Source organism: Coptis chinensis, chromosome 3 (genome assembly GCF_015680905.1).
Source record: "Coptis chinensis isolate HL-2020 chromosome 3, ASM1568090v1, whole genome shotgun sequence".
Taxonomy (NCBI): domain Eukaryota; kingdom Viridiplantae; phylum Streptophyta; class Magnoliopsida; order Ranunculales; family Ranunculaceae; genus Coptis; species Coptis chinensis.
This window is the reverse complement of record NC_141458.1, coordinates 74,145,646-74,158,740: the sequence shown is the minus strand read 5'-3', so window position 1 is coordinate 74,158,740 and position 13,095 is coordinate 74,145,646. Positions and strand designations below refer to the sequence as shown.

Genomic DNA, 13,095 nt, shown 5'->3' with positions numbered 1-13,095 from the left:
CACTAATCCATATGCGCGATTCCACCCAAAAGCTTTGTTCCTTGCCCATTTGGCAAAGAACAAACCTGACGAGCATTTCAATAAGATCCGAGAAACCTTCAAAATTTTGACCATAAACATATCTTTTCTCGATGCACTTAAGCATTTGCCAAAGCATGAAAAGTTTTTGCAGGACATGTGCACCAACAAATGACGAACGAATGCCCATCAACAAGTGTTCCTCACTGAGCAGTTTCCCTCTATTACTGCTACCAATGGTGTGGTTAAATACAAAGACCCAAGTCGACCAACTGTACCATGCACATTGGGCAAACAAGTATACCTTTACCGCACTTTTAGACTTAGGCGTGAGTGTTTACCTACTTCCCTACTACTTATTTAAGCAGTTAGGTCTTCATGAATTAAAACCTACAAGCATGACCCTGCAACTCGCAGATCGCTCCATCAAGTACCCAAAGGGCATAGTAGAAAATGTCCTAGTAAAGGTCCAAGATTTTTACTACCCCGTTGATTTTGTCATTCTAGATACCAAAGTTGCCTATGACTCCATTCCTATCATTTTAGGACTTCCATTTCTTGCAACTGCTAACGCTCTCATCAATTGTCGGGATGGTTCAATGACAATGTCTTTCGGGAACCTTTCTGTATAAGTCAATGTGTTCAACTTAATGAAACAACTTCCCGATCCTGACATTGAGGGTGAGATTAGCATGGTCGATAGTCTGGCATAGGAATATTTTACAAACTCTTTTCCCTCAGATAAGGTACACCAATTTATTTCTTTTGATAATCCTGAGTTTGATGATGACTCATACATTAAGGATGTCCACACATTATTAGAGTCAATACCACTATTTGACCCTACTGTTGCATTACCAATCGATTCAGACGAACCTGACTTGCTTTTTTCCAGTGAAGAGACAGCCCCTCACGAATCATTGATCCCCAATCCTCCAACTCCAAATTTAAAACCTCTACCCTTTTATTTGAAGTACATGCATCTCGATCCCGATGGTAGTCACCCTATAATAATTTCTTCCCATTTGACTACCGACGAAGAAGCGCGTCTGATTCAGGTCATTAGTGAACACCGCTTCGACATCGGTTGGTCCTTAGATGATATCAAAGGAATACACCCTAGTGTATGAATGCATCGCATACATCTAGATGATGGCACAAAGACATCGCGGGAACCCCAATGTCACCTTAACCCCGCCATGAAAGAGGTGGTGAGCGAGGAAGTTTTATGTTTACTTGATGCAGGTATCATATACCCTATCTCTAATAGTGTTTGGGTTAATCTTGTCCACATTGTTCCAAAGAAGTCCGGCATTACAGTTGTGGGAAATTAAAATGATGAATGCATCTACACTCGCATTCTAGTGAAATAGAGAATTTGCATTGACTATCGCAAACTTAATATCGTAACACGAAAAGATCACTTCCCTCTTCCATTCGTTGACCAGATGCTAGAACGTTTAGCCAGTCATGCTTACTATTGTTTTCTTGATGGCTATTCTGGCTACTTCCAAATTATCATCGATCCAGCTGATCAAGAGAAGACAACTTTCACATGTCCTTTTGGCACCTCTGCATACAAACGAATGCCTTTTGGTTTTTGTAATGCCCCTGGTACTTTTCAACGCTGCATGCTTCACATTTTCAGTGATATGGTGGAACGTTATATGGAAGTCTTCATGGATGACTTCTCCATTTATGGAAACTCCTTTGACGACTGCCTATCCAACCTTTCTAAAGTGTTAATGCATTGCGAAGAGAAAAATCTGGTACTTAATTAAGAGAAGTGTCATTTCATGGTTACCAAAGGAATTGTTCTAGGTCATCTTGTTTTGAAAGACGGGAAAGAGGTTGATAAAGCTAAAATTGTTAAAATTGCTTCTCTACCTATTCCCCGAACAGTTCGCGATATCCGTGCCTTTTTAGGCCACGTTGGGTTTTACAGACGATTCATTCAGGATTTTTCTAAAGTTACTCGACCCTTAACCAATCTTCTTCTTAAGGATGTGGTCTTCGACTTCAATTTCAATTGCAAAGAAGCTTTCGAAACTCTAAAAACCGCTCTGACTACCGCTCCTATCATTCAACCCCCTGATTGGTCTCAACCATTCGAACTGATGTGTGACGCTAGCGACTTTGCTACACGTGATGACAAACCTGTTGTCATTTACTACGCTAGTAAAACTCTTAATAACGCTCATCGTAATTACACGACAATTAAGAAAGAGTTCTTAGCTGTTGTCTATGCTTTGGATAAGTTTCGCACTTACCTGGTCGGATCTTCAACCATCGTATATACGGACCATGCCGCACTTCGATACCTACTCACAAAAAAAGACGCGAAACAGCGATTGTTCTGCTAGATCCTTCTTTTGCAAGAATTCACCCTAAAAATCAAAGACAAGAAAGGAACCGAAAATGTCGTGGCCGACCATTTATCAAGGCTAGTTGGTGACATTGATAGCGATTCTGATGCCATCTATGATTCCTTCCCAGATGAACATTTGTACTCTATTTTCTCCTCTCCATGGTATACGGATATCGTTAACTACCTAGGTACTGAGGAAGTTCCTTCCTCTTGGTCATGTCCTAATCGTAAAAAGTTCTTATCCACTGTAAAATATTATTTCTGGGATGATCCCTACCTCTTTAAGTATTGTTCCAACCAACTCATTTGTCACTACATTCCCGACTGAGAACACACCGATGTGTTATCTTTTTGCCATGAACTATCTTGCGGTGGTCATTTCAGTGGGAAGAAAATTGCGGCCAAAGTTTTACAATGTGGTTTTTACTGGCCTACCCTTTTTCGCAATGAACACAAACATTGTAAAGCTTGCATTTGCTATCAGCAACTAGGTTTCATTACCCAACGCAATATGATGCCCCTAAATCCCATTTTAAATATGGAAATTTTTTATGATTGGGGCATAGATTTTATGGGACCCTTCCCTATTTTTTAAGGTTTTCTCTACATTCTAGTTGATGTGGACTATGTGTTCAAATGGATTGAGGCACTCGCATGTTGCTCAAATGACCATAAGACTATCGTGAAATTTGTAAAAGAAAACATTTTCTCTCATTTTGGTGTCCCCAAGGCTATCATTAGTGATGGGGGTACACATTTTTGTAATAAAAATTTTGGTTCTTTAATTAAGAAATATGGAGTTACTCACAAAGTTGTCACTCCATATCACCCACAAACGAATGGCCAAGTGGAAGTCTCCAACAGAGAGATAAAGTCCATTATGGAGAAAACTGTCAATCCCACAAAAAAAGACTGGTCTCTCCACTTATCGGATGCCTTGTGGGCATACCGAAAAGCCTTTAAGACACCTATAGGGATGTCTCCTTACCGCATCATTTTTGGAAAACCTTGTCTTCAACCTATTGAACTTAAGCATCGTGCCCTATGGGCCATTAAAAATCTCAATTACAATATCAACGCAGAGGTGAGAAGCGAAAACTGTAATTAAATAAGTTTGAGGAGGTTCGGAATGATGCTTATGATCTCTCAAAATCTTACAAAGTTAATATGAAAAGAGTGCACGACAAGCATATTTTGCGTAAAAATTTCAAAATTGGCAAAAAAGTTTTACTTTACAAAACTCCAGATTACACATTTTTCTTGGTAAATTGAAAACATAATGGTCTGGTCCTTTCATTATGCCAATTTTGAATCATTATGGGGAAATCTCTTTGCTTAATCCACAAGATAACAGCGAATTTCAAGTAAATGGCCAACGCCTCAAACATTACCACGAGTTACGCTCCCCAACTGTTGAACAAACTCTTTTTCAGGATCAGGTCTACATAGACTAGTTGTTTCATTTGAGATACTCAATCTTGTTTTTCTAAAAAGGGTACGTCATTTTGGTAGCCGGGCCATCTTCTATTTTATGATCTCAAAAGTACTTTAAAGTGTGTGGTTGCAAGCGCCGAAGCCATAGTCCACGGAAACTCTATTTCAAAACTGAGTATAAATGTCTTCTGAAATGCGAGCAAACGTTCATGCTGGTAAACGATGGGTACCAAAAATTTCCTTCCTTCCTTTGCTTCCCAATTCTACTCTCTACCTCACGAGTTTCAGCTAATCATTTGGTATAAGTCTCACTCATGACGAATAGGTAATGGTCGTAGCACTTTTGCTAGAAAACGACGTGCGCGAAAGATGGGGTGGTGTATGCATTGTCAAGCACCTTTCTGTCCAGGTCTTGACTTCCTATCCAATACTAGCCAGTATAAGGTACACTTTTATCTAACACTAGCTGAGCAGGAAAAACTTTGCCACCGCGCCATTTCTCCCACGGGTTGGGAATCGTCTTAAGGATCTGACGTTAAAAGACTCGATTTGTGATAGACACATAGATGTTACATATATCTATGCCCAATTTTATACTAAATAGTCTATTTAATTTATTCGTTTGACTTAATTAGTGTGTTTTTAGTGATTTTGCAGGATCGGAGTTGACTTAATTAAAAGTGTTGAAACTGTCGAGATTCGAAGATATTAGTGTGTGTACGTTGATCTAGTTCAGTGGAGGTATTCCATGTTGGTCAAGATATTGTTTGCGTGCATTGGATTTGGCATTGTTGTTTGCTAATGAGAATTTGGACTCGGTACCTTACTACCTTAGCACTAACAACAAGGCTATGGCTATGAGTATTTAGTAAATGCACATGAAGCCAAGATTTAAGTGAGGACGTGACCAGAAAAGGTTGATTTAATATGGACCATTGGTTGGACTTGTAAAGTTGGGCCAAACTAAGTAAACGAAGACACAAAAGAATTAATGGAAATGGGCCCATGGCTTATGGGCTTAAGTACACCATGTGATTAGCATCCAAAGTGAAAGCTTGTGCTTTTGTTATAACCGACACTCCTCAAGTTACAAGACCAGCCCATGTGCGCCAAGATAGACCGGTCCAATAATTAACACCCAAGCCCTCAATCTATCTAATCCACCTCAACAAGTTTAGAACTGGCACAACCAGATAAGTCCTAGTCTCCATCTCTCTCACGAACAGGAGCAAAGTTCTCCTTTAATTCCGGCGATCAAATCGAATTCGTAACACTCGCGACCGAATTAGAAACTTCTAATTCCACTCCAAATCAAACACGGCCCTAACAAAATCTCTATATATACCAGTAAAAACCAAAGAAAAGGGTCTCTCTCAACTACACTCCAAAAGACAGAAAATCAGATCTTGGGAGAGGAGAAACTCGAGTTAGCGCGGGCGGAATTGAAGCTTGGGCAAACCGAATTGGGAGAAGACGACACCACTGCTGGACTACGGTTTTGCGATGATTATCTCTTCTTTTAATTTCGTTTTTCCCTTCAGTGATATTGTTATGTGTAACTAAACGCTGTCTAGGACTTTGATGAAACTTTAGATTACTGTTTGTGTATTGGGATTGATTTTGATGATTTCCAGTTGGTTTAATATCGTTATATTCTTCTAAGTTCGTAATTTGATAGCAAGAATTTATCTTTCATATAGTATGTCACGCATGCGATATAGTTCGATATTCGTCGTTATTGATTAAGCCCGTTTTAACTGTTTGTATCAAGTTTAGATATTACTCGTGCCGTAAAAAGACGAGTAATCTTTTGAGTTTGATCATTAGTGCTGAACTTTTAGAAGATACATGTTAAGTTAAGAGTTGTCACGATCATATCTTCGAGAAAGCAAGGGTTACCTTTCCCTTGTGCTACTCGTATTAAATCTGGAATATTAAAATTACTCTTAGAAATATAAACAGAAGTCTAAGGTGGATTCAACAGTCCTAGAATTCTCTCTATTTGATAAAACCTAATTATTTAGTTTATAGTTTTCGTAAACGTAGTTAAAATAATTAGTTTTAGTTAATAATAATTCCAAATTTCTATAAAACAACATTGTCGAATTAGGTTAGGTAATATTTTAGTACTCGTTTGTCCGAAGTAGCAATCCCTGTGGGATCGACCCGTTTGCCGCAACTATTTTCAACGATAGCTGTGCGCTTGCAGTTTAATTAGGGTTAGATTAGTCTATTAATTTAGACCGACTAACAACCTATCGAGTTTTTGGCGCTGCTGCCGGGGATTGTAGTGGCACAATTGAGTTTTAAAGTCTTATTTATCGTGATTCGTAGTTTAAGTTTAGTCGTAGTTATATTAATTCGTAGTTTACGTGTTTAATTTTAGTTATTTTTGCAGATAGTTAAGCAAAGATTTCTTCTTACAAAGTTGATAGTCGTGATTTTGTTGTGGACTTTGTGAAGTTGCTTGTTGTTGTCACCCGGCGTCGCAAGTAGCCCTCGAAGGCTCACGCCGGAGGTACGTCTCTTTCCTTTGTGGGGTTGAATTTTGTTTGTTTCGTGTGTTTTGTTTGTTTTATTGTTTCTTGCATTTAGGAAGGTTAAATCACATTGACCAGCCTTAGGCATCTTGCATTAGGACAGGTTTTAGCCCGCTCATTAGGAAAACCCTTTTGATACGTGGATTGAGTGACGGTGCTTTTGCACAAGAAATGGGAATCGTGTTATTTGGGTTTAGGAGAAAATATATTAAACAATATTTAAAATTCAATCTGGGTTGAAATATTTGTTTGATATTGTTTGTGTGAGCATCGTTTGCATCATTTATTAGAGTCTTAGGTTTTAGAAGTGGTTTATGATCGAGACTCGATCCAATAATCCAGAGTTAGCACTATTTGATTCAGAAATTGAACGGACACTCCATAGAAGGATTAGAAATCTCGCCGAGTTAGAGATACCTATAACCTTTGTCGGTAATACACCAATTTTTGCTGACACAGCTGACAATAATAACGACATTGTTGCCCAAGTACCTAGGTCTATTAAGGAATTCATATATCCTACTAGGACAACTCGACCATCTTGCATCGTTCCTCCACCGACCAATGCTAATAATTTCGAGTTAAAGCCCAATCTACTTGGGTTACTTCCTAAGTTTAGGGGTACGGATGAGGAAGATCCATATCTTCATGTAAGGGAGTTTGAAGATATTTGTGGGACTGTGAAGCTTCAACAGTTTAGCGATGAGGCTATAAAGCTGAAGTTATTCCCTTTTTCCCTTAAGGAGAAAGCGAAGAGTTGGTTTCACACTCTTCCATCTAATTCCATAACTACATGGGAAAGATTATGCATTGTGTTCTTAAAGAATTTTTTCCCTAATCATAAGGCAACTGCTTTTAGAAAAAATTTATTATCTTTTTGCCAAGCTGATGGAGAGTCATTATGGAAGTGTATGGAGAGGTTCAAGGACCTGCTCTTGCAGTGTCCTAACCATGGCCTAGAGAAGGGTGGGCTAATACAGATTCTCTATGAGGGTCTTGATTTTAGCTCTAAGGCTATGATTGAGACCATGAGTACTGGAGATTTCTGTGATAAGACTATGGATGATGCATGGTCGTTTTTTGAAGACGTTGCTGAAAAGGTCCAACAATGGGAAACTAGTTGTGAGCCTAAAAAGATGGCTAGTAGTACTACAAAGAATGTTATGTTTCACGTTGATAAAGATTTTGACTCGAATGCCAAAATAGCTACCTTAGTTAGAAGAGTTGAGGCTCTTGAGGTAGAAAAGGAGACAAAATCTCCAGCTCAAGTTAATAATGTTGAGACCCCTGGTTGTTTGTTGTGTGATAGTCTTGATCACGTGATTGATAATTGCCCTGGCGTTACTACGCAAGTTAATGCTTTTAATTCATACCAAAATCCAGGCAATAATCCGTTTTCTAATACGTATAACCCTGGGTGGTGTAACCACCCCAACCTATCTTGGTCCAAGGGTATACATCAGGGTGGTCCAGTTAGTAATACAAACCCGGTGCAACAGTATACACCCCAACCACCTAAGTTGTCACCTTTAAAGGAAACTATGGCTCAATTAGCACAGACCACCATGAAACTTCAGGAAACGACCGATCGGTTTATGCAAACCAGTCAAACGGCTACTCAGGAGAATGCTCAAGCCCTTAGGAAGTTGGAAGTTCAAATTGGTCAAATTGCTAATACTTTGAATGAAAGGGACAAATGTAGGTTTCCTAGTCAACCAATGGCTAATCCAAAGGGACAGTATGAAATAGGCTCTAACTTGAACCAAGGGAACCACCAGGAGCAAGCCAAGTCTATTACTGTTCTTAGGAGTGGTAAACAGGTTGATAATAGGGTTGAGGTACCTAAGGATGGTGAGGTCGGATCTGATCCTATAGAGATTGAAGGGGAGGAGAATGACGTAAGTGGGACTACTAGTTGTAATACTTCCAAGGAGAGCTTAGAACCTCCTACTCCTGTGTAGACTAGTCCTATACCTTCTTATATACCAAAAGCTCCGTTTCCCCAACGGTTAGATCAGGCTAAGAAAGGTTCTAATTTGAGTGAGATGATGGAGCTGTTTAAACAAGTTCAAATCAACATTCCATTACTTGATGCCATAAAACAAGTTCCTTCTTATGCCAAGTTTCTTAAGGATTTGTGCACACGGAAACGTAAGTTAAATGTGCACAAGAAAGCCTTCCTTACCGAGCAAGTGAGCTCCATTATCCAAAACCGAACCCCGCCTAAGTTTAGAGATCCTGGATGCCCTACTATTTCTTGCGTAATTGGTGATCATATGATTGAGAAGGCATTGCTAGATTTAGGGGCTAGTGTTAATTTGTTGCCCTATTCGGTTTATTTACAGCTTGGTCTTGGTAAGTTAAAACCCACCACCATTACTCTTCAATTGGCGGATAGGTCTATGAGAGTTCCACGGGGTATTATTGAGGATGTTTTGATTTAGGTTGACAAGTTTTATTTCCCTGTTGATTTTATTGTTCTAGATACACAGCCTGTTCAGGACCCTAAGCACCACATTCCTGTTATCTTAGGTCGTCCATTCTTGGCCACATCTAATGTTATCATTAACTGCCGTAATGGAGTGTTGAAGCTTTCTTTTGGTAATATGACTACCAAGCTTAACGTGTTTAATGTGGGTCAACAACCCCCGAGCCTAATGATTTTTGGGAAGTTAATCTGATTGAGTCTGTGGTCCATAAGACTTTCTTAGAGAGTTATTCTGATGACCCTCTTGAGTCTTGTTTAGCTCATTTTGGCAATGATTTTGATGTGGATAGTTCTATTTATGAAGTTAATTATTTGCTTGATGCTACCCTAATCTTAGATACTAATAAGTGGAAAACCAAGGTAGAACCTCTTTCTCCTTCTGAGTCTAAACCAGTTTCTTCCATAGAAAGTCCTCCTAAACTCGAGTTAAAACCATTACCTGATACTCTTAAGTATGTCTTTTTGGGGCTTGATGAGACCTTGCTTGTTATTATTGCTTTTAATCTTGATAGTGAACAAGAGAGTAAATTGCTTAGGGTTCTTAGAGACCATAAAACAGCTTTAGGGTAGACTATTGCTGATATTAACGGGATAAGCCCCACTGATTGTATGCATCATATTCATCTAGAGGAGAATGCTAAACCAACCCGTGAATTCCAGAGACGGCTTAATCCTAACATGAGAGAAGTAGTGAGAGTCGAGGTTCTCAAGTTGTTAGATGCGGGTATCATTTATCCCATCTCTGATAGTCAATGGGTGAGTCCGGTTCAGGTTATCCCTAAGAAGTCTGGTATTACGGTAGTTAAGAATGCGAATGGCGAGTTAGTTCCTACCCGTATGACTACTGGGTGGCGTTTTTGCATTGACTATCGTAAGTTGAATCTAGCCACTAGGAAAGATCACTTTCCTCTTCCTTTTATTGACCAAATGCTTGAACGGTTAGCCGGTCATAAGTATTATTGTTTTCTCGATGGTTATTCCGGTTATTATCAAATATGTATTACACCTGAAGATCAAGAAAAGACTACATTTACTTGTCCTTTCGGAACTTTTGCCTACCGTCGTATGCCATTTGGGTTATGTAATGCACCTGGTACCTTCTAGAGATGCATACTTAGTATTTTTTTCTGACATGGTAGAGAGGTTTCTTGAGGTGTTTATGGATGACTTCTCTGTATTTGGTGATTCTTTTGATGAGGGTTTGCGCCATTTGGAATTAGTGTAAATTCGGTGCAAGGAGAAGAATCTGGTGTTGAATTAGGAGAAGTGTCATTTTATGGTTCAACAGGGTATTGTTCTTGGTCATATTGTTTCTAGTAAAGGCATTGAGGTTGATAAGGCCAAGATTGATGTCATTTCTAGTCTTCCACCACCTAAGACTGTGAAAGATATTAGGTTTTTTTTAGGTCATGCTGGATTTTATAGGCGATTCATTAAGGACTTTAGCAAGATTTCTCGTCCCTTATGCAATTTACTTGGTAAGGACGTCAATTTTGTCTTTGATGATGATTGTTTGAAAGCTTTTGAGAAGCTTAAGCATTTATTGACTACCGCTCCTATCATACAACCACCTGATTGGAGTGTGCCTTTTGAGTTAATGTGTGATGCGTCGGACTATGCTATTGGGGCTGTTTTAGGTCAACAGTTTGATAAGTTGGCCCATGTAATTTATTATGCGAGTCGAACTCTTAATGATGCCCAAATGAATTACACTACAACCGAGAAGGAATTGTTAGCTGTTGTGTTTGCTTTAGACAAGTTTAGGTCTTATCTCATAAGGTCTAAGGTTGTCGTGTTTACTGATCATTCGGCTTTGAAGTATCTTCTTTCTAAAAAGGATGCTAAAGCGCGTCTTATTTGTTGGGTCCTCTTATTACAAGAGTTTGACATTGAGATTAGGGATAAAAAGGGTACAGAGAACGTGGTCACTGACCACTTGTCTAGGCTTATAGTAGAGTCTTCTACTAGTCTTTTGCCTTTGAATGAGTCCTTCCCTGATGAGCAACTTTTTGGTGTCTCATAGTTGCCTTGGTATGCAGATATTGTTATTTATCTTGTTACAGGTCAGTTTCCTTCTCATTGGAAAAACAAGATAAATCTAAGTTTCTTGCTGAGGCCAAGTATTTTTTCTGGGATGATCCATACTTGTTTAAGTCATGCCCTGATCAGATTATTAGGAGATGTATTCCTAAGAGTGAATTTCGTAGTATTCTCTTCTTTTGCCATGACCATGCATGTGGTGGTCACTTTGGTCCTAAGAAGACGGCTGCTAAGGTTTTGCAGTTTGGTTTTTATTGGCCTACTCTCTTTAGAGATGCACATGAGTTTTGTTAGGATGTGATCGATGCCAGCGTACAGGTAATATTTCCCATAGGAACATGATGCCTCTTTCCCCTATTTTGGTTGTTGAGCTTTTTGATGTGTGGGGTATAGACTTCATGGGTCCTTTTCCTCCCTCCTTTGGTTATCTTTATATCCTCGTCGTAGTAGATTATGTTTCTAAGTGGGTTGAGGCAGTGCCATGTAAAACGAATGATCACAAGGTTGTAGTTAACTTTTTGAAATATAATATATTTTCTCGTTTTGGTACTCCTCGTGCAATTATAAGTGATAATGGTACTCATTTTACAAATCGTGCGTTTGAATCTTTAATGAAAAAGTACTCTATTACTCATAAACTTGCTACCCCTTACCATCCCCAAACTAGTGGTCAAGTTGAAGTATCTAATAGGAAAATTAAACTGATTTTAGAAAAGACGTGACGACCGTAAGGATTGGTCTCAACGCCTTAATGATTCCCTTTGGGCTTATAGGACTGCTTATAAGACTCCCATTGGTATGTCTCCTTATAGGCTTGTGTTTGGGAAGGCATGTCATTTGCCTGTGGAATTAGAACATCGTGCTTTCTGGGCAATTAAAACTTTTAACTTTGACATGCGTAGAGCAGGTTCACAACGTAAGCTTCAATTAAATGAGTTAGCTGAGTTAAGGAATGAGGCATATGAGAATGCCAAGATTTACAAGGAGCGGACTAAGATTTTTCATGATAAATCTATTCTTCGCAAGTCCTTTGAACCTAATCAAAAAGTTTTGCTATATAATTCTCGTTTGCGTCTTTTTCCTGGTAAATTACGTTCTAGGTGGACTGGTCCTTTCATTATTAAAATTGTTTTTCCTCATGGTGCTGTTGAGATAGAGGATCCTACGGATGGTCGTGTGTTTAAGGTTAATGGTGAACGCTTGAAACCATATCTTGATGGTTTTGCTAATAAGGATGTGGAAGAGGTAGATCTTATTGATCCTGTTTATCATGACTGAATGAGTATGCTTGTTGCATTTTAGTAGTTTAGGTTTTGTTTTTCGTTGTTTTTAGGTTTTGTTTTTCTGTTGTAAGAGTCGCTACGTATTGTTCCCAAATATTTCATTCCAGCTCCTAGTCTCCATTTGGGTCAACCAATGAGAAACATATTATTGTAATTTTCAGGTTATGACAGGTTTTTATTTATGAAATGTCAAAAATACAAAGGAGACTCTGTCAAAAAAAATTCAATTTTGGGGCGTTCATTTTGTGTTTAGTTGGCAGACAAAATGCTAATCTAAGAATTGGGTGTGCGAAGCATTCGTCTGCTAGAGACGTTAACTGTAGCGCTTATGGGAGGCAACCCATTTTTATTTTTGTTGAGTCTTTTGTGCACGTGTATCATGCATTCCACTCTAGCACCTTTTCTCCGCCTTTTTGGAGACGTGTAACTCTATGGGATGAGACACGTGACACATTTTAGTCACTGTAGTAACTTGGTCCTCTTTTATATTATCATTGTTATATCTTTTGTGAGTACTAATTTCTACAGGTGACTCAAAGATATTATTTTTTGTTTTTGGAAGCTCTTGGTAACCTCTTTCCTTATATAATTTTACTTCAAAGATATTATTTTTCGTTTTTGGAAGCTCTTGGTAACCTCTTTCCTTATATAATTTTACTTGTCCATGTTGATATCTTTTAAATTACGCATCTATGTTAACATTAAGGACAATGTCTATAAGAAGTTTGGGGGTGGGAACAAAATGTTTGTTTAGCGAAAAATAAATATGTCCAACCTGGTATGATTAATGGTGATTTCCTATGATGAGAAACTTAAAAAAAATTTGATTTCTAAAGCCACTGATTTTCAAGGAATCTATGAAGTTAAGAGTCACTTTTGAAGTTATTGTTGCTTTTAGACTATTTTCTACCTCTAGAAATAGAT

The 13,095-nt window shown here is 38.6% G+C and overlaps 1 pseudogene; it reads left to right on the top strand.

Moving 5' to 3' along the window:
• The first annotated feature begins 6,674 nt into the window (after window positions 1-6,674).
• On the top strand, window positions 6,675-12,276 carry LOC147510765 (uncharacterized; annotated as a pseudogene).
• Window positions 12,277-13,095: the final 819 nt, after the last annotated feature.